At 28.7% G+C, this 19,276-nt stretch overlaps 1 protein-coding gene and 1 long non-coding RNA gene across 2 annotated transcripts in view; both read left to right on the forward strand.

The window, feature by feature from the left end:
- The window catches only part of LOC107173563 (uncharacterized), a 321,113-nt gene that overhangs the window by 120,800 nt on the left and 181,037 nt on the right, over window positions 1–19,276 (forward strand). The gene's annotated exons all lie outside the window — the stretch shown is intronic.
- On the forward strand, window positions 402–18,411 carry LOC149057777 (uncharacterized). The gene is made up of 3 exons (XR_016191080.1): window positions 402–541; window positions 632–873; window positions 18,381–18,411. It is a non-coding gene; the product is annotated as an uncharacterized LOC149057777 (long non-coding RNA).

Raw genomic sequence — 19,276 nt, forward strand, 5'->3', positions numbered from 1 at the left:
AATATTATGGTAACATCACACTTTTTGTACTAATAATATAATGCTTTATACCTACCATTATACCAACTATATGTATAAAAATAAATGTTTTAAGAAAAAAATATCATTGTAACATTTTTGTGATAGTGTTTTTTTATAGTCTACTAATTGTTCCTCTTAACCATGATTTCGTTCGTATGTGCGTTTTTTATGATTTTCTGCTATGTTAAACGAAATTTAAACTGAATTCAACATTCAGGTATCTTATTTTATAATATTGAATGAAAAAAATTGGAGTGAATTACGATAAAAAAGTGTTTATTCATATCTTATGTGTGTGAAAACAGGTATTTATCAATATTAGATACTAATAAGTAACTTTAAGTTGAATTTAGTTTAAATTTCGTCAAAAACAAATTAATCGTAAATATTTAATTGCATCTTTAATTTTCATATGCCAATTTTGTGATTAGAATAAAACTTTTAATACATAAATTGCTTAGAAAAAAATACTCCGTCTAAATATATATATAAAAAAAGTTGGTGATAGCATTTAAAAAAAGTAAATTGCATTGCGCATGCGCGTATCGAAAATGTTAACATTTTGAAAATTATCTAAAAATGTGTAATTTAAGTACTATCTGTCATTTAGCAAAAACTCCATTTCAATACAAGGTAATCGAACTGAAATATTTCATGGTACATCTTTACGTGAACACACTGTATATGTGGTTTATTAAACGGATATTTATTGTGGCAAGACGGTGACCGACGCAGAACGACATTGACCGATCCACGCGTGTGATGTGTCGGCAAACAATTATTATTGTTGTTGAACTTAAAACAACGGAGCGAAAATGCTTTTAACAAGTCATACGATATTTATGAGATCAGGTAAACCAAAGTTTTGTTGATTAAGTGTTGAATTATTTATCACCGGTAGCGGTGGTGGTCGACTACGTTGGCTAATGTGGCTGGTAGTGGGGTGGCCATTGTGGCGGTGTTGGTGGTGGCGATGGTGGTGGTGGTGGTGGTGGTGGTTTTTATGCTTGACGGCGATGGAGAATAATAAGAATAACCATGCGATAGATACCATAGCGGATCGCATGTCGGTACTATTATAATATGCATAATGTACACGCATTTTACTTAGAAATCGCTTTTTAAGTAGATTTATTACCTTTTTACTAAAACTGCTGTCTGGCGCGCCACCACCGCACTACAGTTACACGCCGGTTAGGTTAACTTAATATGGTATGCGTTGAGGTAGGTACCACCTATACCTACATACTATGTATTATATATATGTGTATTAGTTTGTAATATATTATTATGCGCACATGTTTATAAACAAGAGTTAAAATGTGTGTGGGTGTCTTGAGAATCGGATTTACTGGGGATTTTCGCTCTTTTTCTTTTTCATCCGTAACATTCACGATAAATATAGTAAATACACCACACTGGCGTATAACTAAATGTTTGCTCTGCGGTAGACTACACAACAGATTTATGGATACTCGCGCGCACACGTGTACAAAGTCTGAGAGTCTGTAAAATGCCTTTTAAACCCTCGAAAGTCGCGTTTAACTCTCCCTCTATCATCCACACAGACACAAATAACATTGGTTGGTACTCTTGACGAAGAAAAGTCAAACAGAAGTGGCGTGTTATTTGGTGCCACGCAACCGCAAGAAACTTTAAAAAAACGACATTTGCGTGTATTTACATCATGTTCAGCTATACTGTGTGGTATTATATTAAGTATTTGACACTGTAAAACACATTTTTATCATGTAAAATAATACTATTTATCATTGCGAAATGGTATGATATTGAAACCATAATATCGTTAGCGTGCGTATTATATCTACTACGGTATCACACCAGATTGATGACACGTTTTTTTTTTCTTACGAATAGTATAGCATTGTAGATTACGCAGTTATAGTACTTAATTATATAATGGTTTTATTTGTGATTTTGAGAGATTTTTTTTTTTTATATCTATATTTTCCAAATAATGATTTTCATTTAGATGATAAGTTGTTTTCCTAGTAATATTGGTATATAATACATTCATCGGTTTTGCAAGTATTTGTTTATTAATTAATGTTTGAAAACAAAATTTTGCTCACTCAAAATATTACCAATTGTTTACTCAATTTTTGCTTCATAAACTTTTTGATACTTACACAGTTAGGTATAGTTGTAATATATTACGTGGTTTTAAATTTAGTATTTGTAAAATCGTTTAAAAATACATTTTTATACTAATTGGAAATAACCTCTCTTAATTTTTGTGTTATGGAATATTAACATTTTTTTTCTCATAATTTGTATACTTATTACTTTTCCTGAAAATTTATGATTTTTTTTTATTGTTTTCCATTAACTGTTCTTTTACTTAGATAAAAAACTAATTTAATTCATGATTACTAACGACAGATATTGTAAGAGCTTTTCAAAGTTATCGTTAAATCTTCTTATAGTTTAATGTTGGTAATAATAAATAATAATTACATTAAACGACTCGACTTCAAAATGTAGATAATATATTTACTGTATTTAAATTGAAATATTATATTAATATTCAGAAGTTTTGCAATACTAGTCGATTTCCTAAAAACGCAAAGGTTTTTGGCGTAATCATTTTTATCAATTTTCTAAATATTATCTAAAAATTTATCATTGTTTTGTTTACGAGTAACAAAAAAATCAAACAATCCGTTTCTTTAAATTTTTATAAAAGGTGTGATCGGTCACGTTTTGGAATTGTTCACATACAGGCAAAATCACATTCGGACTACAATTATGAGTTGAGTTTGGTAAAATCACGTTTACTTTTATATCTTTTTGATCATTTTCTATGGTCATCGCACTATTATTGTAATAAATATAAATGACATTCAAAATTTTTTTTCATTTTATCATTAGTTTAAAAAAAATATTAAAAATTACCTTCAAAAGTTTTACGCAAAACTCTTAAGAGCATTACACTGTTTAACACAGTATTCTTACACAAATCTTACATAGACTCCAATATCTACTTTTATTTTACATAAAATTGTTATACGATATTGTGACATTTACTTCTGGAAAATTATATAATACTGTTTCCGCTTAAAGTTACGAATAACGATTATCTAATGGTTAATACAGATTTGTGGTTTTCTTCCTACGCCCAGTAAAACAATTATATTCTAATAATACCCTACCTATTCTTATATATATATATATTTACGACGAATTATAACTGAGTATAATAATAATGTAGTATCTGGAGAACAGCCTCTACTTTCACCTCTAAACGTGGGGTGACATTCGTTTATTCAATGTAATTACGCCGCACAGTACCTATAGCGAAATGAAATGAAAAGAAACGCTACGTTGACTTTGACGTTGACGTTAACGTTGGCAACCCTCGGTGATCGTATACATTATCACGGAGATTGCTTATGACGGTCGCCTGCCGCCTTCGCTGTTTAAGTTCGTAAATTTGGAGTTTTGATAATGTTACATATTATACGTCGTCAACGATTAAGGAAGTGGCAGCGTTGTCGGGCCTGTTATAATCGTGATGGTGCGCATGATAGACTTGGCTAAAACTTTATCCCTAGGAAGAAAATAATAAATTACATCACATGATATTTTTTCGATTTTTAATCAATCGATTCGATAAAAAATAGTAAAAAGAAGTATATTTGACATTAATTTTCATATTTTCAATTTTTTCTCCACTCGTGTGTTTTTGTGTGTCACGAATAAGGGGTTGATGTTTGAGGGTGGTTTCTACCGATGACGTATTTTTACATTGGTTTGTCAATATATTAAATCTAAACTTTGTGGTTGGATGGCGTTCACTTACTGATATTTTACCGTAAATTCATGTCAATCATTTGGAAGGTGTATAATAGGAATATAAGTATTCGATTATAGGCATGTAGTAATTCAAAATTTCAGAGAATTTCCGCAGTTCCCTCAAATAATTGGTTTTTAATTCTTAGCGAATTGCTTACAGACGAAATGAATGTATTTTCGAACCATTACAAGCGGTTTACAATAATGGTTGGTTGAAATGAAATTTGGAAATTCAAAAACTTGGGTTACTTCTCCGGTCCCTTATTAATATAAATATTTTGTATTTTACCAAAACGAATTCTTTACAAACGAAATAAATATTTTTTTTAAATCATTACAAAAAATTGGCCAACGGATTAGGGATGAAAAAAAATTGGAAAATCCTATATGGGTTCCCTGGAAACCCTGTATGGGGAATTGGATCTATATAACACAGGCTCGTTTATTATTATATATTCTTGAATTAAACGTTCCTGCAAATATAAGGTTCTAATTTTTATAACATTACGACCTCCTAAACGAGATTTATTGTTTCATTTACTGTGGGTTTATTTATTGTTAGTATATTTTTTTCTCCGGAAAAAAAAATAGTTCCTTGATTTATATATTAAGAGTTGTTTATCACGCGTGTATATCATAACAACGATTACTCGTATCATCAATATTTATTACTGTTACCACGTGGCCTGCCGTAGGATTTCAGTTCGTGCTAAATAGCTATCCTACACAATAAACTTATTAAAAATTAATAAATTGTTTCACTGTATAACTATGATCAAAACTGCGTTCAAAACTGCGAACAAAGTTAAGGAATTTTGTACACATCTGTAGGTACAGCAACATTTATCATTCCGATCCACGAACATTGTTGATGATTGCGTTACCTATATAATGTGTGCGTGCGGTATATGATATGTATACCAACTTGTTCATCCGTTATTTATGCCATAGGACTTATCATCGTTAAATGTCACCGTATGTTTCTCGAACTTCGTGTTTGTACCTAGGCATAGTAATATATTATTGTGCGTCTTTTTGTTTAGTGCACACAATTCGTCTGAAAAATATTTGTATTGGAATTTTACGCCGGATAAGACGTGGTGTCGGTCGTTTTCCACATCACTGCCACAGCCGGGTATACCGTTAGGTAAAGGTTTCTCTGTTATTTATATGATTACATTTTTTTTTTTATTTTTATTTTCTTCTTTTTAAATGTACTTTCGGTGTATATATACCAACATAAACGTCCCAACATTAAATCGTCATAGGATATATTATATATTATCTACGTACCCTAATAACAGCTGCAGTCGCGTTGGATGTCGGCAAGTGAACCGTCACAAATTATTTTTGACAATATGTTTTATATTATATATACCCAACCTGCTCAAATATTACATCGGCTGTTTTACCCTCCTCACTTTTGCCTTCGCCTAGAATCAGAAAATACATTTTTATCCATAGAAACCAATATGATCGCAGTGATAAACAAATCACCAAAAATAGTGTGTGCAATAAATAAACCGTATTCCCCGTGGCATTTCACGAAATAGTAATAAAAACAATATGCTCGTATTTTATGTATTACGTTGTTATTAATTCTAGTCGCGCTTTTGGCCGCTATGCATCATCCTGGTTATTAGGTTTTTCAGACCTTCATCACGACTCGTTTCTATTGGGCTTGGGCATACAATTCAGTCACAATAATCTAAACGTTTGAGCGATGGTAGATAAAGTACCTAGGTATAGTACTTAAAAAAAAAAAAAAAAATTGAACGATGATAGTTGTACACCAATATTACACCAATATTACTGATATTTGATTTTAGTAGATTGGGATGAAGACTTTATTCATGTGCTGAAACGTGAATTATTTTTGATGCAAGTATTTTCATTCTTTATTAATTTTATTTCACTACATGAACAAATTAAATCGCATTATAATTTGTTGTTTATTTTAAGTTTTTAAGTTTTTAATCTTTTTTTTGTTTGTTATAAGTTTGATTTGTTTTTTTTGCTGAGTTTAAAAAACAAACCAATTATAAAATAATATGAATCATTCAGGTATATAATTTTGAATTGTGAAAAGTTTATAAAAATTGTGATCTTTATGGTATGGCAAAGGAAATTTCGTAATAAATAATAATAACTTTAAAACATGTTTTATTGCTAAAAAGTTACTCTGAATAAGAATTTTATTTTTTATTTATCGTTTTTGAGGGATGTGCAAATGCAATAAATAGTCTTCACTGTTGGTAAAGTTTAATCGAACAAAAAAATATCAATTTATATAGGTAATATATGGCCAATATTAAGTAGGCAGTCAATAAAATATTTTCGTATACCTATATTGCAACTTCAACACTTACTGATATAATATATGTATTTTTAATTTATAAGATTTATTATTATTATTATCCATCGAAGTTACATATTTGCTTTTAATGCAGTAAACTTTCCAACATGCCATATTATTTAGTAGAAATCATGCCGATTTCGTTTTAAATTTATGAATTATTGTTTGAAAATGTACATTATTTTATACTTTTATTTTCAGTCTGTGTAATATTTTATGGTTTTAGTTTTTGAGCGGATCGTTGAATCATTCAACTTGAATGAATTTCAGCATTTGATATGTATTTTTTTTATTTTTCGTGTTAGTCGTGTTGGCGATTTGTGTGTGTGAAATTGTTAAATTTACTATTGTCTTTTTTTGTGTCTCACAAGTTACGACCCCTTAGGTACAGCTCTATCTTCAACTTTGGAAAATTGGGAATGGCAAAAATAAAAATAAATAACATTCCTACGTAAAAACTGAAATATTTATGTTATATTAATTAGTATTGTTACTTTGTTGTTATTCATAAATGAAAATAACTGTAGTTAATACTTGAAATTGTCACCAAATATTCATATTTTTATTTTCTAAGCATGAAACAATTTTATAAATAACATTTTTGATCTTTGTGAATTGTTTTTAGACAATTGGAATACATTTTCTAAATAATTGTTTTTTTTTTTTAAATTCTAAGCGGAACTATGGATGCACTTATTGATTTTAAAATAATGTGTTTTTTGTGTAAGTGATTAGCTACGAATAGTAGTGATTTAAAATTTGTTTTGATGTGTTAAATAAAAATAGGTTCATTAAAAAGCTTGAACAAATAATAGAAAATCTCAAATAAATCGTTTTTTTTTTAAATTCAAAAAATTCAAAATTAAATTTTTAAGAATCGTTTAAGTTCAATTTTTGATAATTTTAGATATTATTATTAAATATCTGTATCTTAAATTTTAAGAATAACGATTTACGTTTTTTCTCTGGTTTCCACCCATGATTCAAACATAAATTTGTGGGGACGAAATTTCATATCACTATATATCAAATTACATCAATATTTTATATAATTGATTAATATTTGAATTTGGTATTAAGAACAATTTAAATTTAAGGTCGATATAATATTATTATTATTTTATTATATTATATCATAACGTTGCCTGTACACGTCCGATCTTGTATACTTCTAAGATGTATTCAGAGCTCAATAAACTTTTACGCATTTAAAGTTTCGAATTTACATAGACATCGCTTGAACATAAGTTTACTGTACAAACACCATTCAAATGTCTGCATTTTCATTGTTCCTCAACCACTTTTAAAATACCATATAAACACAGACGTAGAGTTTATAATGTATATACATTCACTATTAAATCAAATAATTATGTACGTCTTCTTCCTAATGTAAATATTGACAAAAGTTTTCAGTTAAAAGTCTGAATTATACTTTTGTTTTAAATAATATTATATATTATTCATGTTAGTTTATAAATCAAAAAATTATCTCTTCGATTATACTGTCAGCGGCTCATTCGATAATCATATAATGTTATTGTGATAATATTTGTGTCGCATGGGACGTCTTTACAAAAGCAGCTTTGAAGGCAAAGACGTTATACACTTCTGTTAGGTAACTGCGTATAGTGACTGTTTTGGCCACTTTTTCTTAGCACGTGCGATGATCGTATGCGTTTTGTATGTATGCGAGCCTTGAGGTTAATTGATACTGAGAATTCTGAGGCTAAACCTAACCCTTATTTTTTTATTATTGTTATTAATAAATTGATAATTTGTTTTTGATTAAATTACACGGTAGCTGTTTGCTCCTAAAGTGGGCGGTACAAAGTAGATGGAAGAAACGGTATTGTGGCAGTGTGTGTGGAAGGGTGGGTGAGGGAGGGGTCATTGTATTTCACTGCACATTCGTTTTTAATATACCACCGCCGCTGCTCGGCAAATTGCTACCACACCTCTATAATTGCCGTCTCGCCCCGAAGACGGCTATACCCTCTTCCGCCTTTACATGCGTGTGAGTGTGAAGGTATAATGGGTGTTTTTTTATTATTATAACTATTAATATTATATGTTTTTTTAATCAAATTGTGTTTAGTAAGTTTTTAATCTGTAATTGACGGACGAAGTTAATTATAATTGACAGGCAATTCACCCCGAATATTGCAAATAACTTTTTTCTACCAATTTGATACATTGATTTCAACTAATAATATACGCATTAGCGCATAATAAATAATTATTTACTTTGTGCGTTTGTTGATGTTGGTAATGTTACTGTAAACTCGGTGGTTTCTTTTATGGTTAATAATATTATATTATAAAATATATGTTCCTTAGTTCACTCTTATTGTGTGTATAATATGCTATACAATGCAGTATATGATGAATTATGTATGCAATTTTATTTAATCCTTAATTATTTAATAAATCTAATAATGTTAATTTATATTGGTATAAAATATTTATGTTAGGTAAATGGACAATTCTGACGATGAACGAATTTTTATGTAAGTCTTGAGAAAATCAGATGTGTTTTTATTTTGGAGCTTTGCATAGATGACTATTTCTTTTATACGATGATTTATTATTTCTCTAAAATTTAAAACTATGTTAGATTATGCTTTTTTCTGCACTGAGATTATGAAAGATTGCACAGTGTTCAACAGCCTCTGTGTCCTGCTGTTCCGTTTTTTTTTTTTTTTTTAAATTAGAAATCTATATTTTCAAGCGATTGACGTGTTATTCAATTTAGTTACATTCTTAATGTAATACAATTAAAACAAATATTTAGTTGTTTAATGTTAACGTAAAAAGAGGATCAACTTTATTTAAAATCAATAATTAAACGTTATTTTTTCATTTATAAATTATAATTTTATAAAGCATTTTTAATGATTTATATTAATTGCTTTTTTTTAAAAATCACTAAATAATATTTCCTGACAAAGAAGTTAATTTTAAATTTGAAAAAAAAGTTTTTAATTAATCAGTGATCATTTACAGTTGATAAGAAAAATGAAAAGAAAAAAATTGCAGTAGGTAATTAGCCTTTATCACAGGGTTTTTTTTTATTATAATCAATATAGGTATTAGGTAGGTAATGAAATACCTCTGTGAGAGTGATTATATATCGATGATATACCAACCGTATATTAATTGACAGGCTTCAAGTTGCAATAATTTCTTTAGACATCTCAAATGTGTTAAGGCTGTAATATGTAAATTATGTAAGACTTACGTCTTAGTCTAGCGTGTAGATAATTTGTTCGGTATAGACATTTATTTATGTGGAGTAAACGGAAAATCCTTTTAAACTTGTCAGTTCATGTTTGACGCTGAGAATTCTGACGTCATAAATAAAGTTAAAAATAATAAATTATGAACTTGCAGTGTGATAGTTTAATTTTTATTGTTCTCTCATGTACCCATAATAATTGGCAATGCTTATTGCTTCGTATTCATTGAACGTAGCAAAGTCTTGCGCTCATAATTGTATTATTTTTATTCAAAAATCTACATTGGTTGCATATACAAAATAAAATTTACGTTATATACAATTTTATTTGTTGATTTATTGTATTATTTCATGAGTCATATGTAATAACCCGTTAAAAATGTTGTGATACAATATTATATTCCTAATTTTAAATATACCTTGTACACTATTGCATAATGTAACATTATTATGTAGTTTGTGTGACTTGGCTGTGACGTCTTTTCTTAATTCAGATTTCAGGAACATTTTTTATGTTTATTTACAATTTTTTTAATAATATGCTTCTGACGCGTGTTCGAAAAGTAGATCCAAACACAACAAATATTATAATATGTTCCTTATTGAATCTAAAGAATTTATGATAACTTTTTTTTTTTTTTTTTTTTAATATTTGTAAACCTGTGCTGAATAAATAAAAGCTGGCACATACTAAAATATAAATAAATAGGTAAACACTGTGTTAAATTAAAAAGTACTCTCGAGTGGTTGTCGCAAAGTTACCGGATTTGTTTAATGTTTATATTATATATATACTACACATTATACACATACTATGTAGTCACATACACCATCCATATTATATAATAAAATATAGTTCAACACATTGCTGTCCGCTGCAGCAAACCTACCATTTTCCTCTCCCCTGATAGTGTGGCTAGAGAAACTTGGCCAATTATAGAGTGATATTACTATTTGAGTAACTGCATGAGTAGATATTATATAGTGCATGTGCAAAAATTAACTCAATTTCAATTATAATCGGTACTCAACGGTCAGTACGTTGTGTTAATGCTCGCGAAAGTCGATTAATAGAATAAAATTACTGAAAAAACCACAATAGTGGTAAAAACTTAATGATTATGATTATAATAACAGTAATGACATCTAAGTAGAAGTTTAAATAGTTTACGAAGATCGATGTCTCTCGCACATGTTACAGGATGTTATAGGTACACCTGCTAGGAACCTAAGGTATTATAAAACCTGTAGATCAAATAATAAGAATAGTACCTACTCTACTTTCAAATCCTTTTGTTAAAATTAACAACATAACAGCATAATTTGTTTATAATGTGATATGAAATAATTTAAATATATATATATAAATATGATGAATTTTTATTTATTTTTTGCCGTAGAATAACGAGCCGAATGATTATCTATACATATACAGATGAAATAAGTGCCTATATTATATTATGAATTTTTCTCTTCGTTATATTATACTTACCAACTACCAAGGTTGTTTTTTATTATTATTGTAATGTGCTTTTACGATGGTTTTCTTTGAACTTATATACTTAAACGTCCTGTTGATCGATTTTGGCTCATTAATATAATGTAAACATATTATTAGGTACGAATTTCGTATATTTTTTTTTGCGTAATTTTCTTTTTGCTTTCGAATGCTGAAAGCCATGTGAATATTATTACAGTTATAGTTTGCACACGTTGATGTATTGACTTTGGTACATTTATTGATCTCCAGTTATACTTTGTTGTTGATTTTCGTATTTTGTATATGTAATATTATGCGCTGTGTATAAAACGCCTAAATGTTTATGGCATCGAATAAATCAATTTATTTATAAAATAGAGACCGTCACAATTCAATAAGAGGTGCTACGAAAGCAACTAAAAAATACAATTTATAATAATATATCAGTCGTTGTTTTGACTAAAAAGTGTATTATCAAGGTTAAAAATATGCGCGTAAAGCAAACAAACCCACATCATAATAGTTTTTGAATAGGTATTAACGTGTCTGTGGTAGTGTGGTAGTTAAGTAGCCTTACCGAATACCAAAGATACTGAAATATAGTATACCTGCAGTTCATATTTAATTTAAAATGTTTAAATATAAATTTATTTCTGTTTGTGTAAACTAATTGAGATATTTTTATAAATAGTATCTTACTTAAATGTCAAACAAATTATTTCAATTCAAAATAAACCGAATAAAAGCAAAACTATGTTTGAAATCTGCTTTTTATTGATAATAATATATATATACATATATTACCTGCATAAAAAGGGGGTTTAGCGATAACATTTCAGCTTTAAATTTGTTGTACTACAACATACAATATTATATAAGCATTTTTTTATTTTTTTATTTTTTTTAAATTTAATTTTTACTGTTATTGAATATTTATTTTGACATAATTTTGATAAAATCTTGATTTTTTGTTTTGTTGGATTTTGCTTTGAACATATTTGGTATATACTTTCAATAAAACAGTTTTAATACAAAATAAAATAAAACAAGCTCATCTGCAGTGTTATTAACATCGCCTAAGTAATACGCAATTGTACATATAAAATATATTTTGTATAAAGGAGAAAAAAATGGAATTGAAAAAGGAAAAAAAAATAATTACGCTTTTTTCTTTCCTCCCGTTACTAACTGGGCACCTAATGGCATTTTGTAATAAATTGGTCTTTGTGTTTTAAATCATTATTTTTCTTTTTTAAACTTCTAGAGGGTAACGGCATATTGAAACACACACAAAAAAGAGAGGTAATAATTAGCTATCTACTATTTTTCTTCTTCTAGTGATTACACAGTCATCATTTTGATTATTTGGTGTACGAATTCGTATTTCCACTCTCGTTGTGGGACATGTTATGGTTTCGTTGAATTAAAAATAAATATCTATATGTGTCACATTCTCAATAGAAGGGAAGACGTACGTTTTATTTTTAGGGAGGTTATACGTTGCACATGATAATCACCACCCTCATATGACAAAAACCTTCCAAGTTGCTGTCAATCACTCATTTTTTTTTTTGTCTTTAATATTATATACATTTACATATGCTCATTCTTTTATAATTCCATTGTCTCTTTTACTGCGGTAACAACATCAACTTTCCGTGCTCAAAGGGTTATAGACACAAATCGGGTACGTATTCTGTGTTCGTTGCTTACGAGTTATCGTTTCGTTATAAGTGCGTTTCTCTTCTGTGTGCATGCCAAGTTCATTCAGAATGGCGATAACAAATAATAAAGACGGGCGTGTGCGTGCACACTCGTAACGTTGTATTGTAAAATGTATTTTAAATTAAAAAAAAATATATATATACGAAATTGCTTTTATCGTTATGTAGTTAAGTAGTCAGCATGTGGTAGAAGAACGCATGTATGAAGATTTCTTGATGTGGATCCCAACCTACTCGTCATCGTCGTTCCAAGTCCTCGATAATAATCTCCGGATGAATTTTCTGATAGACATTATAAGCGCGAGTGTGTTGGCCATAATAATAATAATAATAATATATTATACCTATTATAATGACGCCTGAACATAATATGACCTAACCTAGAGATTGTCTGTTTTATGATATATGCATATTGCATATGGGCCAAGTGGGGAACACAATGGTGACACAGAAAAAAAGCTTTTCAGCAATAATAACAATAATTCTCTGTACTTTCTCGATTCCTTGCTTTGCCGCTGTGAAAACTAAAATAAATATTGATACGACCATGTGACGGTAGTAGTAGCTGCACAGGTATAGTCGGTTTTAATCTCGCGAGATGAATGGAACTCAAATTAGAAGACGATTTGCGTTTCTAAGGATCATTAGGGAAATTCTATATTATTGTACACATTGCAGTATTTCATATATGTATTCCTTGATTTAAATCAGCGTTTTAGTGCCCACAATATCCATTTTGGCCATAATTGATAAACATTTTCCATAATTATTATAATCACCGTTGATTTGTTGATTATTTATAATATACGTACAACTTAATTTTCACAACGTTTAATGTTTGGAAAATCAATAGATACGTTTAGAGGCATCTGCGTTTTGTCATTACATTTATATTTTTAGATTCTGAGCGGAGCGATGAATGTATTGATTTTACCATGATGTGTGTGTTTTTTTTTTTTTTTTTTTTTTTTTTTTTTGTGTCTGTCATCACGTTTTGGGGCAGTAAAAATGCTTCGATTTTTGACTTCAGTACCTCGTTCGATCAGAAAGTGAATCTAGTTGGTACTTTGGGGGGTCAAAAGTAAAAAATTCTTAATACTTTTCTAAATAATTGAGAAAAACAAACTAAAATTTAAGGGGAAAACGGGAAATTTTACGCACACTCATTTTTTGACAAAATCGATTTTGGTTTTTGATGTAACTTTAAAACAAATGACCATAGATACATGAAATTTTCACCTAATGTTTATATAAGTATATTCTATTCACCATGCAATTTTCAAAAAATTTCGACTTAAGTTGAACTATTCATAGGCATTTCAAATTTTCGATCATTATTAGTTTTTTTTTTTAATTAATATCGATAAAAATTTATTTGTTAGGCAGAAAAGCTTGAAAATTTAATACAAGGCTCTTAACATATTGTTGCATTAGCAGTTGAAAAATAAAAGAAATTCATAGTCACAATTTTTTTTTATAAGCATTCAAAGTTTGAATTTTGACAAAATACGTAAAAATCACGAAAATTCACAAATTATTTTAAGCTAGAAATTCATAAAAAATTTTCTTTTTAAATCTAAGATTTAAAAATTTAATACAAGATTCCTTACAAGTTTTTCAATCTTTATCACAAATAAAAATTCCACCTGAAATTCAAATTAAATTTCTATGAGCATTTGAAATTTAAATTTTTACAACATTGGATTTTCACTTTTAGCAATTTCCTTATTTTGGTGTAACTCTAAAACAAATTACCACAGATACTTGAAATTTTGACTGAATGTTTATATAGGCGTGTTATATATTTGATAAAATTTTCAAAATATTTAGATTTGTTTTGAGCTGTTTACTGACATTTTAATTTTTCAACTTTATTAGTTTTTTTTTCTATAAATATCGATAAAAATTTATTTGTTCGGTAAAAAAGCTTGAAAATTTAATACAAGGCTTCTTACACATTGTATCAATAGAAGTTAAAAAATATTAAAAATTCGTAGGCACAATTTTTTTTTATAAGCATTTAAAGTTCAAATTTTGACTAAATACGTAAAAATTACGGCAATGTTCAAATTATCTTAGATAGAAATTCATAAAAGTTTTTCTTTTTAATTCTAAGATTTGAAAATTTAATACAAGGCTCCTAACATATTTTTACAATAGAAGTTGAAAAATAAAAGAAATACATAGTCACAATTTCTTTTTATAAGCATTCATAGTTTAAATTTTTACAACATATTATGTAAAAATCACGAAAATTCGTAAATTATTTTATGCTAGAAATTCATAAAAAATTTTCCTTTTATATCTAAGATTGGAAAATTTAATACAAGGCTCATTATATATTTTTACAATAGCAATTGAAAAATAAAAGAAATATATAGTCACAATTTTTTTTTATAAGCATTTAAAGTTCAAATTTTGACTAAATACGTAAAAATTACGGCAATATTCAAATTATCTTAGATAGAAATTCATAAAAGTTTTTTTTTTTTAATTCTAAGATTTGAAAATTTAATACAATGCTCCTAACATATTTTTACAATAGAAGTTAAAAAATAAAAGAAATACATAGTCACAAATTTTTTTTACAAGCATTCAAAGTTTGAATTTTGACAACATATGTAAAAATCACGAAAATTCGCAAATTATTTCAAACTAGAAATTCATAAAAATTTTTCTTTTTAAAACTAAGATTTGAAAATTTTTAATAATCTATAATATATCCTAGACAGATAAACCGTCTTCGCTCAGAATCGTTTTTCGTATACAATGATGTAATATCATTGGATTCAAATTTAATTCCATCCATTACAGTAACCCACTTGTAACCTACCTACTGTACAGCAGAGCGACATACACGACTTACCCGCTTTTTTATTAATTTTCCTACAGACGATTGGTTTTTAGACGATAATATTTAAAAAAAAAACATTAAAAATTCACTTACTACTCACATTTTGATTATAATTGTGTATATTTAAATAATTGGTTTTATTTTTACAATGTTATTTAGTCCAACATTTTTTTTTTATAAATTGTGTAAGGGTTTAATCTTTTTTAGATGTTTGAATTTAAATTTTTACAATTTATTATAACCATATACTAATAGCCTATATCTTAATTAACTTTTACATTTTTTAAGTTAGTGGATTACACTAAATTATTATATATTTAGGTATGATATATTTTTTGAATTGTGTAATATGAACAAATAACGAGGAAAAGCCATTTGTTTTAGACACTGAATTATTGATTAAGTTATAAATATGCTATTCGAGTATAATTCTATGTATTTATCTGAATTATTTTATTAGCTTAGTTAATTGTTTTATGAAACAGAGGAATATAATTTGTTTTGTGCCAAAATGACTTGAAATCTTTAGATCTTGTTTGGTATCCATTCTGTATTTAAGAGTCGTTTTAAAGTTACGCCAAAAAAACAAATAAGAAAGTCATACAAATTAGTTTCTGCGCATTATCTTCACGGCCAATCGAAAAACGAACAAACATAATAAAAACAATGAGATATATACATACCTATAATGCGAAGTAGGTATCTTTGACAATATTGACTATAAAGCCATAACTATATTTTATGAATATGGCTATCATCATACTATTTTAGTTATTATGTGCACCATTTTCTTAAAGTTTAGAAGTATTAGATAAATAATATTAAATGATGCGGGCGTGTCTTATCGTTCTTCGTGCCATTAAGTACTATTGGTGTTAGTGATTTCCCTATATAAAGTTTGCACACGTACAGTAACACTAAAAGTATACTTAAAAACTATAGTATTGAACTATTGCGAGTCAATAGGTAGGTAATCACTAATCACATAGCCTTAACTATTGAGTACAGTACGTCAGTACAATAATGAGCAAAACAAAAATAATTCGCCTTGTTCGATTCTGAATTTTAATGTTTGAGATTGATTTTTATGTCAATAATAACCGTGTAATTTTATTTTTGAATGTTAATAATCTAAATAAATAAATCTAAATATTATAAAAATCAATCAGTATAATAATTTACCTTGAAGAGAATGTGAGTATTAATACAATTATAGAAGGTCAACACACCCACGTTAATACAAATATATCTTGATTTTATTACGATTATCATGTAAATATTGGTAGTAAATAATTTAAATGCAATTATTTCAATTTACAACAATTTTAGTGTACCTAAAACCAATCACATAATATATCTATGAACTTCGTATACCTTCAGGCTGCAGATATGAGGAACACTCAAATCGTATACGCTGCACTTGTAAATAATTTAAGTTAATATATAATTGAATAATGCTAAAATAAAAATTAAATAAATGCTTCATTTACGGTACTTATTAAATATATTTGGCTTGATTCGAGATGATTTTGAATACGATTGGAGGTGGTATTATTTTTGTATTATGAATTTATGATATTAACCGTGATAATTTAATCTTGTAGAGGAAAATCTGTGTAGGTATGTCTTGTGATTGAATTTAATTAAAAAAAAAAAAAAAAAGTTTAAGGAGATTTTATGTCTAGTAGGGTTTTTGCTTTTCATTACCTTCTCCTACTGGTCGCTATGAATACGAATCCTTTTATTCCTATTCTGTGTATTGTGGATATAAAATCTTTTCCGAAGGGAATTCAGCCGTTGCTAGTAGCAAATATATCAAGAAAAGTTTTTTTATTTTTATTATTACAATCTGTATGCATATTTTAATACAACAAGTAAATGTGATGTACATAGTACATGCACGGAATCATAAAATAAGGCGTTTATTCTTATTTTTTGGAATCATCAATTTAAATTGGACAATAAAATATTGTTTAGAAAGCACAACTTTGAAAAAAAATATATATAAATTATTAGAATTATCTGGTTCGTTTTTATTTGTATATCTTAACCTCTCGGTAGTAACGTGCGTATAGTAGTGACTAAATTGGCGTTTAAAGTCTGCCGTCGTCCTTACATAATATAGTTATGTCTTATGTAGGTACATATTACGCATTGACACAGTTATCACGAGTATGATGTACGTACCTACATAATTATTATTTCAAACTATTATACACGTTCAATCACACAATATCTACTGCGACGGCATTTATTTATTTCACCTTTTATTATTACCACGACCATTGGCTTCAACGGGTTCACCGGAAGTCGATACGTGGCGCGCGGTCATATATTTTATATACGAGGTAGGTATACGTAATATACATACGAGTATATACACCACAGTATCACACATATTATAAAGTAACTATACTTATATGATGGTGCACACTGCGGTCGCTGCGAATTTCCGGTTGCTGCCTTTACTATACTACAGATAATGATTGAAGTAGACTCGAAAATAGTCTAATGACACAAGCCGTGTTATGCGGTACCCACGATTCGTGATAGACGGTGATGTCGTTTGCACTTATATATGTAATACTGTTTCTATACAAACCTATTGTGTTTTTGAAAGTTCGAAATCCCTCGGCCCTCTTCATCGCCACCGTGCGGGCGCATTCGTTTATGTGTGTGACATATTTTTACGTATCTAAAATATAAATAAAGCCACGTAAAATATATCTACGCAGTACGAATACTCGCGTTATTATTTTATGTATGTATGGCATAATATACAACGCTAACTTCTACTACTAACCTCATCGGTTTCCACTTGTCCCACTGCAGTTATTTTCTGTACATGTTTACGCTCATAATATAATATTATATTTTTATTACAATATTAGATTTAATGACTGAACGTGACGAGCTAGGGAGCTATATGATGAATCTCTATCGTTTTGTGGAATATAATTTTGAAATGACATTATTTCGATGACTTGTCAGCTTATGACTCGGCTTATGACGAGTGATTTCACATTTTAAGTGTGTGTGAGTCTAATTTGAAAAATGTGTCAACCATTTGATGGTATATATTTTAATTGGTGCAATTCGAAATATTTATAAAAAATAACGTTTATACCTAACATAAAATAATATTTTTTTTTTCGTTTATTGAATGTTGAGTTTCAGAAACAAATATTAAAAATCGCCTCGTATATCAAGAGATTTTCTGAATAAAGGATTTAGATACTATGCGCATAACTAGTTCCGTTGGCTTAAATGTGTATTGCGCTTATAATAATATATATTATGGCCGCCAAACTCGCCCACCTAGCCAATAACTCTTTCACGTCCTTGGATTTTACATACCAAGACGTTAAGAGAATCATTGCTACAGATGTACATGACCAATGGGGAAAAAAATGGGCAGAACAGACAACCAAATTACATGAAATCAAAAGAACCACATACCCTTGGCCGTTCCCTGCAAACATATCCAGGAAACACCAGACAGTTATTACTCGCCTCAGGATTGGACATACCCATATAACCCATAAACACCTCATGAAGAGGGGAGAACCTCCTGATTGTACCGTCTGTGGCTCACCTCTTACCGTCAAACACCTCCTCACGGATTGCCGATGCTACGAAAAAACAAGGAGAGATTTGAACCTTCCGGACCAGCTCTCCGAATTACTCAGCCCCGAGCAGAGCAACCTCACAACTACCCTGGAATTTCTCCGCATCACAGGACTTCTTAACAAAATTTAATACAATAAGTTAACGTAATGTTTCATTG

The sequence above is a fragment of the Diuraphis noxia genome, unplaced genomic scaffold, assembly GCF_037042655.1.
Source record: "Diuraphis noxia isolate RWA-SAM2 unplaced genomic scaffold, SU_Dnox_SAM2 contig0003, whole genome shotgun sequence".
Lineage (NCBI taxonomy): Eukaryota > Metazoa > Arthropoda > Insecta > Hemiptera > Aphididae > Diuraphis > Diuraphis noxia.